Genomic DNA, 18,370 nt, shown 5'->3' with positions numbered 1-18,370 from the left:
TGGTCTCAAAATCGAGAATTTTGAGGAGTTGGAGTCACTTCTCTTTACCTCTTTCATGTTCCTTTTAGGAATCAACTTTAGTCACACCATGAAATTAATTTGAACCAATGCTAAGTCAAAGGTCTCAGCAGAATGAGGCCATGTTCCACTCTCAAAACAATGTAAAATACTCTAGTTCCATTCTATTTAATTGGTATGAGTAACCAAATAAGCAAAAAAGCCCTGAGCAGTATGTGCTGCTAGTTACAGAGGTGGGAATTTACATGAAAACCAAGTCACAGATAGCAAATCCTCTTTGACCCTCTTCTGCATTGACTTCAATGGAATAATGCTGAGGACCTTGTTCAACTGTCTAACAGACTTTGAATTTTCTTTTAAGCTATTTTTAAGAATATTATAAGAAGACCTGCATTAGATATTGAATTAATTATCAGGCTTGTGATAAATAAATCAAATCCGAAGTTCACAAACTCTCCCCTTCCCATACAACAAGCTAGAACTTACTTTAATTATGCCCCATTACTTGGCAAGAAATCAAATGAATAAACAATAACTCTAGGCCATGCAGAGACATTTTTCCCATAATTTTTTTTTTTTGAAAAGTGGTGGAATTTGCTTAGGACTTGCTTCAGACCCTGCACACAAACATTTCTGCTCAGATCTGTCTAGATTACTCTAGTTATCCAAGGAATAAAATAAAGAGCTTAAATTAGCTAGGTAACATATTTATGCCTGAAGTTACAGTGCCATCTGTTATTTAAGCAGTAATGCTCTGGTAAAATAGAAATATACCAATGTATAATAATATATTATATATTAATAATACAATATAGACAAAAATATTAATGATACAATACACAAAATTTAGTAGGCATAAAGGGGGTATGAGTGCCTCTGAAAATATATTATAATTTAGAATCAATTTAGAAAGTGGCATGTTCTCTTGTCCCATTTGCTTCTCATGGTGTGGGGAAATGACATATCCATAAATCAGACTCCACCAGGCATAAGATTATTTCCCCAGGACTATCATTCATGCCTCAAAAAATTATGTTATTATTAATAATTTTGTTAATCATTAATTTAATTACCATAAAATCTTAAATGAAGGATTTGAACATTTGTTTCTTCTAGGCTTTAACTCCTTTAAACTGTTTTTAAACCTCTTGGGGTTTTTCTCATCTGCTTATTTAGATTCATCTTTAGAATTCAATACTGATCAGTTTTCTTTTAGGCATTTAACGTGTGGAGGGTGTAATGTTCAATATCACATTACCTTATTTAAAGATAGAATATATTGCATAAAACAATATTATTGTAAGTTACACTTAGAAAAATACACAGTAATCACAATATAGAATTTAATCACAATATCACTGTGATTCCCACTGTCCATCTTTTTGATGCTGCACATATGTGGCTTGAAGCCATTGCTCTGTTCCAAATTTTTTTGGTCTGATTTTATGCTCTGTATTGTCTGGAGCCACAAAATGACTCCATGCTTGTGGGCCAGATAAGCCAGGGCAGTCACACTGTTTCAATGAACTGAGATTCACAGACACATCTCCCTTGGCCGTCTCTTCTGAACCTTCTTCACAGCCATGAACAACAGAACATTGTTTTCAGTGTTTGCATGACTGAAAGTGCCACTAAATACAGGGGTGCCAGAACAGGACTTGAAAAGATTCGAACCTTCAACAAAGATTTGAATATTGCAACGAACATTCATGCGAACTTTGGAAAAAGCACAAAATCTACAGAAGGCAAGAACTGATAAAATTGTGAAAGACCTCACAGAAAGCAAAATCAGACACAGTGACAAAGAAATAAATAACTGCAATAATTTAAAATGCACTCTTACACTCCAGGGGATTTTTGTCTTTAATAATGGTTTCCAAAATAGCCCTTATGCTCAAGGTTTGAGCTGTAAGATGAGTAGAGTTGATGAAAATCAATAAGAAATACAGTTTCTTTCAGCAGTTGAATATTTCAAAGAAGGGAAAGCATTCTGTCTTGTCCTCTTTGAAGTCTCTGCTTAGAAAGGGTGTGCTCATTTCTGAAATGCCAGTGATCTCTCCTGCTCTCTTTAAGACTTGGTAGATGTCAAGGATGCTCCCTCCACACATGGCAGAACTGTTCAAATCTACATGGAGCTGAGCTTTGAAGGAGTAAAACAGGCTTTAAATCACCTCCTTCTGAAGCAAGAGATGTCTTTATTTCTTTGTTATGCTCTTTCAGAGTTGCTTTAAGCAGTGCATTCAACAGAAAGGTTGCTCTTACGATGGCTAATTTAATTTTTACCTGAATCTGCCCAATCCAGCACAGCTTCAAAGAGGTCATAATTCCATTCCAAGAAGGATTTTGCATTTTTAAATATACTTCAAAATCAAATGTTTCATTAGAAATAGTGTACTTTTCACACCTCTTTTAACACTGCAACACAGCTTTTCCTTAGGGACAGGAAGTTTTTGAGGAAGGGAACAGTGGGCAAGGGAATAATATATGTGTTAAACTAAAAAAATATCTCAAGTGAGTTATGCCATTTGCACAGTTAGGAAAAAGAAATTATTATGATGGACTTTTTTATGAAAAAAACAAACAAAAAAACAAACAACACCCCAAATATTTAAATAAATTTTCAGAGTTCTGTTTCCCTGGATGATGAGCAACTTCTCTGCAGTGATGAGTTTCCTGTCCTATAGACTGAAACAAAAACACGGCTTGATACTAAACATTTCTGAAATAGTGGGTATTAATTCAATATGTTTTTTGAAAGGATAAGGAGTCTTTTGTGAAAGGGTCTCATGATCTAGTCTCCCCTCACTCATATGATTTTAATTAGGTTGATCCTGTTTCCTCTGTGAAAAAAACCCAAACATTTTCCAATCATTTTATGTTTCAGAGAGTATGCACTGGCATCCGGTGCTGAATCCTGAAGAGAGACCATTTAATACCAATTGATTGGCAAGTCTTCATGGGGTTCTGTGGTTACAGAATTCCTGAAGCAATTACTCTAGGCTACATGGAAGTGCCTCAAAATGCTACAAACAGGGATCCCTGTTTCCTGCTTGTACCTATCTCTTCTGGAAAGCTCCACTTGTAACTATCCCTATTCTGCCACAGAGCTGCTTGATCTTTGGGAAGCCATTTAAACCTGCCTGCACTGCCAGGACCTGTGATCCCATTGGAGATTGTTCTTTCCTGCATCACAGAGCTGAATATGAAAGTCTGGGAGATGTGCAGATGTCACGAGAGTATCAATGTAAAACCAGTTGAATGGCTGACGGATAACCTCTGCATAGCAATATTCAAAAGTATGGTGGTAGGGGACCAGACACAAACCTGCCCAGACTCAGAAATGGTTTATGCCTCCAGAAATTGAGCACCTCTGCCTGCTCTTCTTATTTCACATGAGGAGATACTCAGTTTTGAGGCAATAGCAATTTTATGGAGCAGTGAATCTTCTCCTTTCCACATTCAGATTTCAGACTCATAGGCCCTCCACGGAACAACTGTCATGCAGAAATTTTGGATCCAAGCTAGTTGGCTAAACTAAACATGTGTCTATAAATTACTGATGTGTTCATCTTCCTTCTAGTCTATTTTCCAATGCTCTATTCCTTCCTTCCTATATCCCTTCAGTAAGAGTTCCCAAGATGGCACACTTTCAAAGAACAAAATATAAATGTTTCAAGCTGGCTTAGCAGAATTTTGTTTTCCAGCTGGTGCTTTCTTCTTCTTTGAACACAAGCATGAAGAAAATGCACTTCCACTTTAAACAGTAGGATTTTTTTATCCTGCCCATGTTCCTCTGGGCATGAAGGTTTCATGTTTGGTGTGGTAGAAATAGGAGAGACAAGATGTTCTAAAGATATAACCAAGAAAACATCTGAAAGGATATCCTACTTGAGATAAATTGTGGAAAATAAAGTTTAAGATAAAATTTAAAGACTCCCTGAAAGACAGTCTGTGATACATCTTGTAGATGTATCAATTGGTCTAACAAATAATACCACAGCTCCTTATAACCCTTGCCTCCTTTATACAAGGAATCATGCACAGATTGGCTGAACTGTGATGGCCAAAACAACAAGGACTGAACTGGGAATTTCCAGACAGGATGAATGGTATTTAACTCCATAAACAAAAGAATTAGGGTTTCAATATAGTGGGTCTAACACACTCACATGCAGTGCAACTGGGAAAGGAAAATTTTAGTGCCTATTCACCAGTGGAATATAATAGAATACCACTCTCCCTAGTAAAAAGGGTGCATACTGCTAACACATAACAATGTGCAACATAATGTATCTTAAATCCATCTTCCAAGGATGGTAAAACATTAAATAATTTTGGATGATAAAACCACTGTGTTGGAGCTTTTCCTCCTTTCCCTGGACACAGCAGTCATAAAATGGCACTAACAAGCAGTTTCTTTTTACCCTTCTGCACCTTGTTTATATGCCTTTATTACCTTCAGCGTCATCCAGCTCTATGGATATTTTCACAAAACTGGGATCCAAAGACAGAATATGGGGTTTCTGTGCATCAGAAATGTGTCAAGAACTGCTGAACATCAATGGACAAGGGAAGTAAAGATAAAAAAAAGAGAAAATAAGTGGCAGAGGGGAGCCAAAGGCTGAGAAGAGAAATGCAATGGAAAGGAAAATTGTGGTCCTTTTGCACAGCAAAGATTAAAGAGAGCTGTCTGAACATGGAAGCCACACTGTATGATGTGCAAGGGAGCCTAAGCTGTAAGGAGGCATCCAGGTGCTGCAAAAACTTGTACCTAGGAAAGAAAAGAAGGAAGAAGTGAGTTAGCAGAAACGTGCTTGGACTCTGGCCATTGATGACTGAGCTGCTAAAAAGAAAACTATTCTTTCTATCACCAAGCTTTAGAGGAAAACACTGAGGAAAGGCACTGTGGGGAGGTGAAGCTCTTGCTGCAGGTTGAGGATTGGCAGGAGTACAAAAATAATGCTCAAGAAATGGATCCCTTGTTAGTTGTGAGAGGCAAAGCCTTGGTCTAAAAGACTATGTCCTCTAAATAAACTTAATTATCTAAGAATGTGTTGAGGTATGCAAATAAAAAGAAACAAAATTGTTTCTGTAAAAGGCAGATGTCTGGACAATCTTGGCAATTAGCTTGCACGTGCTTTTGCTAATATTTTGGTCAAACCATGTCAGCAGCTGTTTGTCTCTAGAGAGAAAAAAGAATAAGCCTGGAGCTGAAGTTTCCTCTTGTAACTTCAGGTTCTGTGTCTGTCATTAAGACAGGATTTCTGCTCTTAAAATTGTACAATTACACTTCCCTTTTTTTTTTACACAAAACTTGTTTATTTCAGTCCTAAACTGTTTCATCAACCACTCTCCCATGAAGCTTCAAGCAAGTTTCAGCACTTGATAAACACTTTAAGCTTTCTTTTTTCTAGTTACATAAATACATACATTTTTCTAGTTACACAAATACATACTGTGGTGGACTGCTGTTACAGAATGTGGAAAACATTCACTGCCATCAGTTCTTGTTCTGTAAACATGCAAGAAAATCTTTAGCAATGGAGAGGCCTGCTGATCTCAGTGCTATTCCATCAGTATGTTCACAATATTGCCTGCTTACAGAGAAAGCTGTATGCATTTATCATCTTTACTCTCCCACTTCCTGTGGTATTCAGCAGGCTGTTGATAACAACAGATAGGAAATTGAGGATGGAAAAGGATATGTGCAGACTTAATATAGATCCTTGGAATAATATCATTATAGGGCTGTTATTGATTTTCCTCCTGCTTTGAATGCTTCAGTGTTTTGTACACTGTTGAAGAGAGATAATGGATTTTAAGGGGTAGATGTCAAAATTGCACTCATATGCTTGGCCAAATTATAGCTCTGAGACAATGAAGCAGACAACAGTTATTAGGCAGACTCTGAGAAGATTAAAAATCCTGTAGACTCCAGTGATGACAGCTGTGTCATGGTTCTTTATTCTTTAGCCTGAGATCTAGGGCTCACAGCTTACATGATTACAGGCATTGAACTGAGACTTAAATTATAGAGGCTAAACAAAAAAAGAAGTGCTAACATGAGAGATGAAACATGTAAATGTCTTCACCCTAACCTCTGATTTTGGGGAATTTATATAATAAAAGGTGTCAATGTTAGTTTAGTTTTATTCAGAAGTTGATAACAAAATAAAAATCTTAACACATTTTAGTCTAGAACAATTGACAGACATCAAGTTTTGATCAAGGTTCAAAGGACTTCTGATATTTTGCATTTTTTCACAAGAACCACCAATTGTGTTTTTGCTAGCGCTGAACTGCCTTGGCTGTCTTGAACAGAAGAGCAGGCCTTCCCTTATTGGTTCAGCCTTCTAGAGCTGTTAGAAACTAACAGTAATTACTAATATTGTAGTATAAAATAGGCTGGTTTAAATCTAGGCTGGAGTAAGCTGCAAAAGTGTCTGAAAACTTTTCTCCTACCTGACTGCAGTTCTGCGGACACCAGCAAGGATCTTTGTTTAAGAACCCTTTTTGTAACCATAAAGTAACAATATGGGATGTTTTGAAGGGTGATTCCCACCCAGAGGTGCCACAAAGGAAAAGCATCTGTGATGGAGGGGCATTTTTATATTTTCCTTGCAGAATCAATTTGCATAAGTGGGTATTCATGCATGGACCTAGAGGAAATGTGAACCCAGGCCTTTGGGTGAGAATTATGTAGTGCAGAAGAATCGATGCAAGGTGACCCCTTCCAGGGAATAACGTGCTCTGACTCCATGATTGCAGAAGGCTGAACAATGCTTTATTAAGCTATATTATATTACATACCATATTACACTAACACTAAACTATACTACAGAAAAACACGTGACCCTTTCAGACAGTCACGACACAGCTTTGATCCAATTGGCCAATCAATCCAAACAACATCAGAAGAGTCCAATTAACAAATCATTCTCAATAAACAATCTCCATAACACATTCCACATGTGCCAAAAAACAGGAACAGCAAGTAGAGATAAGAATTGTTTTCTCTTCTCTCTCTGAACTTTCTGTGTAGCCATGTTAAAGAGAACATGGAAAAGTCCTGGGAGAGAGAATTATGTCTCCCTCTGTTTAGAGAATGTGAATACCACAAAGAAATCTTCCGCTTCCCCTGCTGTACAGATGACTTCTCTGTATAATACTTTTCACCAGGTTCTTGAGGAAGCCATTAGGAGATCCACAAGGTATAAAAAAACCACAGGTTCAGTTATGATTTAGAACATATCCAAAACTTTCTTTTCTCATCAACATGGCTCCACAGTCAGACCCCCAGAAAGAAGAGCTCAGATAAATTTGGGCTGTGCACTGGAAATGGAAATCGGGAGATGAAAAGCTCTGTAAGTTTCTTAGAATGTGTGGGATCAGTGACTGCTGGCAGACACTGAGCTGGTGGTTGGGAGTGCACCTGGTGCAGTGTGAGTTTAGAGCCCACTAAGCCTGGCAGGCTGAGTGGCCTAAAGGCTGTCATATCAGGTCAGGTTCTGGCAGTATGGCATTGCCACCCCAGGGCAGCCACTGTGTATGAATGAGTTAACTTTGCAGTGTTTGGCCTTCATTTTCAGGAAATTATAAATTCATTTTCTCCAGAAACCTTAAAGCAGTCCTGCACTGCAGGCTTACGGTGGAGTACCTTCTGTCTTTTGTGCTGCTCTTATTGAACAAGTGTCCCAGAAAAGCAAAAAGAGCTTGTGCTGGTAATTACTTTAAAATGCAGAAATTTCTAGAACATGGAAACAATTAGTTATTATGCTCATTGCATTTAATTGTTAGATTCTAGTACCTGGGAACATTCTCCTGCTTAACTGTGTGTGCAAATGAAATTTTAATTTAATTTGTTTAATTTCATTCTGTACATAGACGGTGTTTAGTAAATTTATTAGGATTCTTTTTATACTTTGTACTCTTTGCTAAAAAAGTGATAGATTAGTTAGTCATCCTGAATAAGCAATTTGTCAAGCCTGTAAGCCATATAAAACTAAGTGCATATATAATTTATTGCCTACTCTAGTAGTAGAAATAATGTACATTTAGCAAATTCTAATTAAAATAATCAAGAGATTAATCATTTGATAGAAATTTATTAATCAGAATTCATTCTCTTTAAAATGTGTTTTAAACTCAGAATACTATTAACCTGCAACTTAGTAAATTAGAATTGTTTTTTTCTTTTTTAATCAGCAATTGAATAGATAGTCTGGCAAAACAGTAACATATAAATAAAATGTGTTTTATAATACTTCCTGATGTTACATAGGAAGAATCATTAAGATTTTTCTCAGCTGAAGTTATCAGAGCAATTTCTTATATTTTGGATTTAATGCAAAGTACATTTCATGAAAGTTTTTCTTGGTAAGTATTTTCATATGGAAAATATCTGCAGCATAACTTTCCGTGCAGACCACTTTTCATCAGATAGAATTCATCTTGTTTGTCATAGCCTAATTTGCATGCATGTACAAATGCAGACAGAAAATAAGTTTATTTGAAGGCTAACAGACACCAAATATTGTGAACTTTACAACACACAGGTTGAGAGGTTCTCTATCCAGTTATAGTACTTATCATTAAAAACACATAATTTGAAGAATGAGCATTTTTTAACTTTAATTTTTGATTACCCAATTACCAGGACCACAGGAAAACAGACCTGAGAGTTACATTTGCAGCAGTTACTGAAGTATTCTGATTGTGCACTACAGGAATGAATCACTGTTTCAAGTTACTCATAAACCCTTCTTTTTAGGGAGCTGCTGAATGACATGGATCTGAACATGCTACAGAGTTTTGGGTTCGAGTTGTGTTCTAAGCCAAGAGAAGCCAGTATTTTGACTAAAACTAGAAAGGTTTTGATCTTATGAGAACTTTATCATCCAAAAAACTGAACTCATTTTAGACTGCCTTAACTAATTATTGATTGCAAGATCCTTATCATTTTGAATTAAATATCCCAGAGAATTCCCAACAGTGTACATTAAGAAATGTTTTGTGATAATACATGTCTCTGTGACACAAGCAACATGTGCAGCATGTTGCTACATCATAAAAAGAACAATCTTTTTACAATTGCCCTCTCCTCACTTCCTTTATCAGTAAATACACAATGAAAATTATTTAGGAAAACTTACTGACATTGGGGCTTTTCTTTATCCAGAGCTGGGAGAGGCAAAGAAATTTTTTTTCCTTTAAAGCAGCTAATAAAGAAGTTACAAGCATATCAGCTATGGTGCCTGAAGAAATACTGCTGCAATAAATTATAGAATAGAATTTCAACAGACATTACACAGATATTCACAGATGCTGCTGTGGAAATAAACAATTTTCAAGTGCATAGGTTTTCCATTTAAGGACAGGTGAAAAAAATTTGCAAGTAAATTAAACTATATCTAGGGTGTTTTAAATAAATCAAATGTTGAAATGGAAATCACTGAGACACCTGCAACTGCTTGCCAAGTTTGAAACTTGGAGGGAACAACCCTTGAACACTAAGAGCTTTTTCAAAAAATGAAGATGCATACACCCTTTTCCAAAATTCTTACATGGAATCTGAGTCCCAGATCAAATGTAAATGAAAGCATCAACTGCAAGAATTCAATGTGACATTAATTTTGAACATGCTCAGCCAAGACAACGTTTAAACAAAGATTTCTACTGTATTAATTATGATGCTTGCAAATGAGTGCTAAACTCTGCATTCTGATTACTGCAGGGAGATGTACCAGCCATTCTCAGGGCAAGGCTGGCTAAGCACCTGCCTATCTGAATAGACAGGTATTTAAACCTCTTTGGAATGCAAAACCAGACAAAAAAAATCTTCTCTTGTTTCCTCCTTCCTGTGCAGCCAAAAGTACCTTGAGAGATGTCACTGCCTCTGCTTCTAATAGTACACAGTGCATAGAGAAATAATCCTGTAAAAGTTAACTGTGATTTATCAAAAGCAGAAAGGAAGGAGAAACCTGTCTACTATGACCAACATGGATCTGTACATGGACAAAACACTTTGAAATGAGATGTATATTCTCTCCCCCATGGAGTTATGTAACGTTTTATTTGATATTAAGAAAATATCAGTGTATAGCTAGATGAATCCCTATTTAGCTAAGCAGGTTTTTTTATTGTTGAAAAATAGATTTTATCTAGAGTTATATATTTTGGTTGATTCTTACTATAGTTTCAGCTTTTCCAGCAAGAAAACTCCATCTGTGTAATGGATAGCTAAGAGATTACTTTATGTCTAATGCATTGTGATCTGTCTTGAAATATTTGGACTATTTTAATCCTTTATAGCCTATATATGCTACATGTTAACATATTAACATTTGAAATTTAATTAATTCAGTGTGATTTTTCACCTAGAGGCCTGAATTGACTTCTGTATTTGTCTCTGAAGCAATAAGTACTACAAAATACCTTCATGCATGGGGATTTTATGTTTTTAACTGCATGATATGTTTGGATATGAATGTGGACAATTGCACTTCCCTTTTTGCAGGAGATTTTTTCGTTAAGGTTTTATACTGAAAATAGGTGTGCAAAATGTTGAGATTTATGGAGGTGGTGAATCTTCTATGGGTCTCACACCAAAGGCTTTATTTAGAAGCTGTGAGGGATGAAATAAAGACACTTCAACTTAGGTGCCAAAGTACAGATTTCTCTTGGTGACAACCTAAGGCACACAAGCAGGAACGTTTTGGCCCAAGTTTCATATTCTTTTTTTTCCCTCTTTTCATCTAAGATGTGATGTCATGTAATCAGAATCTGTCATTCCCATCACCTCATGGTAGTTCTGCAGTCAGGCTGTGACAGTTCAGATTTAGTCTCTGTATGAATTAGATTAAGCAGCTTAAGGAAACTTAAGTAAGTAAACTTGTTACTTCACCAATAATGAATACATGATTTTCTGGGGACTTGAATGCTTGTTTTTCTTGTATATTTTTGTTTTCTCTGTCAAAATTGTCTACCATTCATATTCTGCATCTTAGCATTTTTTGCTGTTGGTACAAAATATGCAATTTAACTCCACTGGCCCTTTTTTCACAAACTCTGTAGGATTTGTGGTATGCTTCAACTGGCATTCTTCAGTGAATTGTTTCTTAGACTTCAGGGCTAGTATTTGAGAAAATATATCTATATGATCTGTATCTATATCTATATAGTAGTTTTTTCACCACAAACTTCCTGAGGTTTTATTGCCTTCTGTGTTTAAGCTTTAAGCTTTTAAGTGTCTACACTTGGTGATGAATTCATAGTTTTCCTCTCCTTAAATGTAGCCCTCGAACTCTTGCAAGTTCTTCTTACAAACTGTGAAATATTTCTGTGCTTTTTTGCAAATTTAGTCCAAGTACAAAGGTGATTGTAACTCATAGGAGGCTGCTCTGTTGTGACCACCTTCTTTTTATTCAGGTAACTAATTGCCAGTAAGCTGCTCCACTGACAATCTGACTCTTTAATCAGCTTTGTGTCTGCACACCAGGAGTGTTTTCCTATGTTTTGGATTATGAATTAAAAGATATTATCACTTGCATACAGAAAAGCCTGGAGTACCAAGTGTGGCTTGTTTCTCCACCCACCCTTGGTGCATATTGTGTGCGCTCAAGGGAGGACTTGTTTGTGTGTAACAAGGAAATAGGGTGTCCATAAATAGTCCATAAACTGGGGCTGTATTTTCAGATATTTTTATGACTATGCAAATTGGACACACATTGAAATCTGATAAAACTCATCATTATCAGATATTATGTAAATATTGGATGGATATGAATAGTCCCTTTATCATGCTGTGCAGTGTTTTGTCCTCCACTATAATAAAGGTAACAATGCTTGCCTTAAAAAGGTCCATTGATTTATCATTTTTTGTAGCTCCTTGGATGGAAATCAGTGTTATTTGTAATTTTACACAGTCTAAATAATAAAAGTTATGGGTTACTGGGAGACTTGCCCTTTTATTTAGAAAAACATTTTTGTGTTGAACTTATTGCTTATGCTTCATTTTGTTCCCTGTCCCTAGATTAATTTTACTTAAACAATAAAACAAAAAACAAAACAAAAAAAAAAACCAAAGAAAACCAAAGAAGCCACACAATAACTTTCTGCTGTACTTTGGCTGTTCATTTTTTACATTAGTCTTTGAAGTAAAACTGCCCATGTGTTTTTTTAATATTATTTTTACACATAAGCACCTTCATAAACCCTCTTACTTCTTTCTCAGGCACAGTTTCTCTGTTAGGCAAACTCAGTTTCAACATTTATTTGTCCCAGCCAATTACTGTCAGAACCATTAGTCTGAACATCTGCCCCAGCTGAAAGGTCCCCATGAGAGCTTAAGCAAAAGAAACCAAGTTAGATGTCAAAACTGAGTTTGTTATCCATAGTTCTTAGGTGAAAGTTCTATTCAACGTCTCTCTTTTTTTGTGGTATTTTTTTTACACCTATTCCTGATTCACACATTCACATGACCACATTTTCATTGCAGATGCTTGAAAGAATATTTTTTAAGATATCCATCTGGCTGGGCAGGAAAGTTCTAGCAAATTAATTGCTCAGGAGGTAATCTGTTGAAAACAGGTATTGTAATTGAAACTTAACGCCCAGATGTCATGGATGAAGCTGTGCCTTCTCTTGTAACAGAGAAGTAGCGACATATTTATTGATATAAAACAGTGATTTAACAAAGTTTGGTTGTTCATGTGGCAGGGGTTTCATAAGACCCAGTGGCAAGGTACACTTAATAATTTACTGCATAGATAAAACTGCAGGAGACACCCCCCACTGAGTCATTAGTTTCAGAAAGGACTCCCTTGCTTTTTAAACTCCCTTCTGAGGGGAATTTGGGTGAAGCAGGATCCAGAATTAGTCTGAGACTTGGTCAAAAGTTTGTGTCTAAAGGATTACATGTCTACAATCCACCCTTTATACAATTTATCTAAGATTTCAAAGTTTAACATGCTGTAACTCAAATCAGTTGCAAGGCATTGCGCTGCCTCAAGGAATAATCTTGAGAGGCTTCCCCAGTCAAGGGGAGATCCTGGTGTGCATGGAGAGTTCTCCTGCCATGCTGGAGGGTTCACCAGGCTGTCTCCTAGTTATGGAGTAAGATGACTGACTTATAGTCATCTTTGGATACCAGCTGCACATTGGGTTCTTGCATGTTTAAGCTCGAGAGACTGGGCGAGGTCTCTGGGGAGACCTTGTGACCTTTCCAAGCTCAAAGGGAGCCTATAAGAAGGATGAGGACAAACATTTTAAAATAAATAAAATTGCCCATAATAGCTGCGATTAAAGCGGGGAAAATACAAGGGAAAAGCCAGCTTTGACCAGTTATCCTGAAAATAGATTATCCTGAAAATAGATTTCTGAAATACATGATGGGGACATCATATTTTTCAAAGCACTTCTTTCTATGCAAGTTCAGCAAAAAAGAGCATGCTGGATCTGTAGCTGTTGTGCACTGAGTTATTTCTATTGAAGTCAATGATTTACAGAGCTGAGGATATAAGCCAATATTCTAATAGTGCAGATATTTGAGAGTTGGCATGGTAACAAGATACCATCTTAAATGAGGTGTGTCTATAAGAGAGTTAATATTTAAAATATGGAAACATTTGCTTGTTGTCTCACATAGTGAGATCTGGCTACAGGGGAAATTGTTCTCCTATTTATAAAATGGTGATTACTTAAGTAATGGTTTAATTTGGCAGATCCCAAACTCCAGTCCTAAGGATTGCAGCTTCAGAGGGCAGCTTGGGATAGCTTGATTTAGTAGGGATGGTTGGCTGCCTTGCATTTCCCCCATAATAAAACAGGGAATTGCTTGCTGAGCTACTTTATCTTAAGAAGAATGAAATTGTCTGTGTTTTGGCTAGAGCAGGTCAGCAGATGCTTTCCCTCCTTCTTTCCCATATGTTGATTAAAGCTTATGTGCCATTGGCAGAGAGGAATTCTGGGCTGCCTTGAGGGGGCATCTGTGGTGTGCTCCTTTTATCAAATGCATCAGAGATCAAAAACCTGCCTGCTCCAGCAGACAAATATGCAGGTCTTTTATTTCAGCCTGTGTCTCCAGCCTCTAAACTGCTGCAGAACAGGCACCAGTAAGGCAAGGACAATAAGAGGCACGGTGCTGCCATGTGCTGCAGCATCTTCCGTCAAAGGGACTTCTCAGGATGTGTGGGAGAGCAGTACTGAAGATGTTCTTGCCACTGCTTGAGTGTTCTGCTGCTCCAGGCTGGACACTGACATGCTGTTGCTGAGCAGCACTCTTCAAGCAATGATTACTTCATATGAACCAGTTGCCTTGCTTAATCAAAGAACTTTCAAAATTAGTTTATTAATTAATTAAAAGCAGCAATTTAAATTATTTTTTTCCTTCTGTTGCACCCTTGAGATCTTAGTCTGCTCGGGGTTCTTTTGATTTAAGAACTCCCCCTGGAAATAAAATCTGGGATTTTCTTCCTTTGCATGGCTATGGGCTTACCATAGTCTAAATGAAAGTACTATGTTGAGAGAGACTGGTGTCATAAAACTCCAGGGTAGCCTGCTGAAGCTGATACTGAAAATGCAATAATTTTATAAATGATAGAATATCTCAAGTTGGAAGTGACCAGTAAGGATCTTTGAGTTCATGTCCCAGATAAAACTTGTATTTCCTGGGCAGCCTTCTACTGGAAGACCTTCTGTGACAGAACTAGCTGAGAAAACATTACCAGACTGTCTTTGAAGCTGCTTTATCTCCTCCGTCTGGACTCTAGAATTCATAAGGTGACCCTTGTCCCCCACAAATACAGTACTTTCCTATTTCCTATAGATTTATTGTTTTGTCTTTGTTTAACACAAAATATATGTCATTGCCTGGTTGCTATTTGTATATAAAATGTGTGAGTTTAACTCATGCCTCAGTTTGCTCTCCTCTAGAGCAAAATAAGTCTAAAGAGTGTAAACAAATCTATATTTCTTAATTTGCCTGTTCCTGCTACTTTTCCTGCTAGAAAGGAAAAACCCAAACAAACAGAAGTAGCACATTTAACCTACTTTTTAATGCCATGTTTTGAAAGATGAGTATTCTGATTCATAAGAGATTAATTTTTGTTTTCTGAGTTAAAAAAAAGGCAATCCTTTTCTGGGTAGATGCTTCTCCTATTTTATATAGGAATTTACGCTGTGTTCTCAAGGAAGAATTAATAAATTTCATATTTTTTCACTGACAATGCACAGAGGAGTAGATGAAAGGGTGCAGAGGTGGAGACTAATGAATCTTAAAAATTTTAGTTGCCAGCCATTCTCCTGATCTAAAAATCCTGATTATATAAGTTCAGGATGGTATAAGAATTTACTCAGGGAAGTTTTTAATTCTTTTTATCACACAGGCCCCAACACTTCTTGAAGTTGAGTGTCTCTTTAGTTGGACATCCCAAATTTTAAAGTACTGGATTGAAGGTTTTGCAAAGATTTCTTTGCCTGTTGTGACGTTTTACTTGTTCTCTACCAAAGGTGATGGATCAGCTAGAAATTATATGTAAAAGTGCTGATGGAGGAGCTTCATATGAGGAACTGAGGGAAATGCTCAGGAATTAGAATACCTGTAGATTGAAATAAAATAGATTGAAGATTTTCAATGGCACTGGAGATGCATTCATTTTCCAGCTGGGGGAAATGTAGGTTAAAAATAATAATAATAGCATAAATTGTTTCATAGCGTGAAACACCAATAATACTGTAAATAAAGTGAAATTCCTATCCTAAACTCACATTTTTGAACTCAACTTTTTCCACTAAAATGACAGTCACAAACATTACTGATAACTTTTTTTGGTCAAATTTTTTTTTGATATTTAGTACATTTCATTAAATCTACTGAAGTAAAATTCTATTTCTTTTAAGTCTGTTCTCTCTCATACTTTGAGCTTTTACACTTCTTTTAGATGCAAATATTTGCTATGGGGAGGAGGTTTTTTGATGTGTTTTTTTTTTTTAATTTTTGCTTTGTTTGTTCTTGGTTACCGCTGCTACTTCATCATATCTGGTGAATTTTTGCAATGTCTGAGAATGCATGCTGGTAGAAGTAGCAAGTAGTTTTTTAATTAATCCCAAAGTCTTTCCACTCAGTATGCAGTCACTGCAGTTCCATCTCTCCAGATATTTTTCCAATTTAACATATTTTTGACATGAAATTTTCTTAGGAAACAAAGTTTCTTCCACCATTATGAATTATTCTGCAAATTAACCAGCAAAGAAGGTATCTCCTTCATTTTGCTATGCCGTTGTATACTTCAACTTTTAAGTTAATTACAAAATAAACTGCTAAGATGTAGCTCTGAAAAGTACTGATTTAGGCTGGGAAAATTCTAGGTAGGGGTTTTTTTCTGTCTTAGGATGTAAAGATTGTTTGTTTATGTCTTTTGTTGTTATCTGTTAAATCTTTATAGACCTCAAAAAGCATTGAAAAAAGCTCAAAAGCAGATAGCATTCAGAAACTTAGAATCAATGTTTTATTCTGCTCTGTGAACCTGGGGCTATTTCTGTATTTTACAGTAAAAGATTGATCAGTGAAAAGAGTCCCTGAGCAAGGACTCTAAATGTGACTCTTTCCATTTTCCCCAGCTCCCAGGGTGTCTAGCTACTAAATTCAAGGTTTGGTCTCCAATAAACTAATTCTAATTTCTTTAACCTTTTTTTAATTCTTTCTATGGTTAAGTTGTTTTGATTCCCTTCCCATAAAAGCAAAAAAAAAAAAAAAAAAAAACACCCAAAACCACCTCCTTTTGATTAGCTTGAACTCTGAAAAAACACTTCTCTTTTTTATTGCAACAAAGAGAATTTACTGCTCTTTGTTTGACAACCTAGAAGTCTCTGACTAGAGAGAGGATTTGCCAGAGAAACAAAAACATACAGAAGTTATTTGCATAGTCATGCTTTGGGAGCATGGCTCATGAGAAAGCACTGTTTGAATTGAGCCCCACTAGGTGTGAAACCTCTGTTGCTAAACTGCTTGTTATTCCTCTGCGGCAAACATCACCATTCAGCATCTCAGTCTCCTCATCTGTAAAATAGAGTACTGGTATTTATAAAGTAATTTGAGTACTCTCAGTGAAAAAATGCAGATGCACTTAAGCAGCAAATAGAATAAGAATACCTTCCTGTAATTTCGTGCTTCATTGGGTTCAGCTTTATACCAACATCCAACTAGAATATTCATTTCAAAATGAAAGATTAAATCTAATGGTTCTGGTTATGAAAATATCTTGCTACCATAAAGCAGTGTCTTTCTGTATACGTGTTTGCTTCCAGAAATGTTTCCATCAGTGCGCTGTGAGATTTTACTTCTCTGCTGTTCTGTTACCCAGTCAATGATCAGTGTGTCCTGATGCTTCATCAAGTTATTTTGAATGAAATTTTTCTTTATAACAGGAGCCCTGTGTCTTGAGAAAGGGAGAATTTCCTCAAACCCTCTGTGTCTGATGCGCTATCAGTGCCTCAGGAAAGCTGAGACCCCTGTGCCAAACCAGTCTATGTCCCCTCATGGGGACCCTGCAGAGGGCAGCCTAAAGATTTAAAAATCTCTCCCTTGGCTCTCAGATGTGCAGTCAATAAAATAAAGATCACATGCCCACTGAAGAGATCTTTGGGATTGTCCTGGCTTAGGGAAAATTTGGGAGAAAACCTCTAAAGGGGGCTCTCCAGAAAGCAAACCCACATGGCCCCTCCCTCCAACCAGTTCAGGAAGGATTCCTTGGAGAGAAGTGGAAAGAACCTGTTTATTTAACAGGCACAGCACCCCCCAGCACACAGAACGAACAATACTAGATGACAAAACTCTTTCACCGCTCTGAAAAAGATGACAATTTCAGAAAGTCTCTCCTGGGAGTAGTCACTCTTTTATGAGTTCCTCTGGTGCTGGGGAGCTGCTGCAGCCACAGGGTGAAAATTCTCGGTGTTCCCAGGTCCCAGTCTGGAGCAGGTTCGAGTACGTCAAAAAAAAGGGAAAGGAAAAACAGTCCAGGGAAAAATTTGGACTGCTTAGCTAAACTAACTAATGAGCAGAAGCAAAAAGCAAGAGCAAAGCAAAAAGCCAAGCAAATGTCCTGCCCCATCTCTGTGTCCCACCAGCTGTGGGGGAGCAGGCTGATAACAAAACCAAACCAAAACACTCGCTCTTCAGAGCCAGTCTTGAAGGCACAGAACATAATATCCAGCATAAACAGAACACACAAATGGGGATACAAGCATCATAACGTCACCTTAGGACAGGGATGCAGGTGTGAATTAGTTTTGACAATGACAATACAATGAACAAAGTTCACCTGAGGAGAGTGATTTCATCACAGTTGCTGGTTCA

Source organism: Geospiza fortis, unplaced genomic scaffold (genome assembly GCF_000277835.1).
Source record: "Geospiza fortis unplaced genomic scaffold, GeoFor_1.0 scaffold11, whole genome shotgun sequence".
Taxonomy (NCBI): Eukaryota; Metazoa; Chordata; class Aves; order Passeriformes; family Thraupidae; genus Geospiza; species Geospiza fortis.
The sequence above is the reverse complement of the archived record's forward strand: the minus strand, read 5'-3'. Positions refer to the sequence as shown.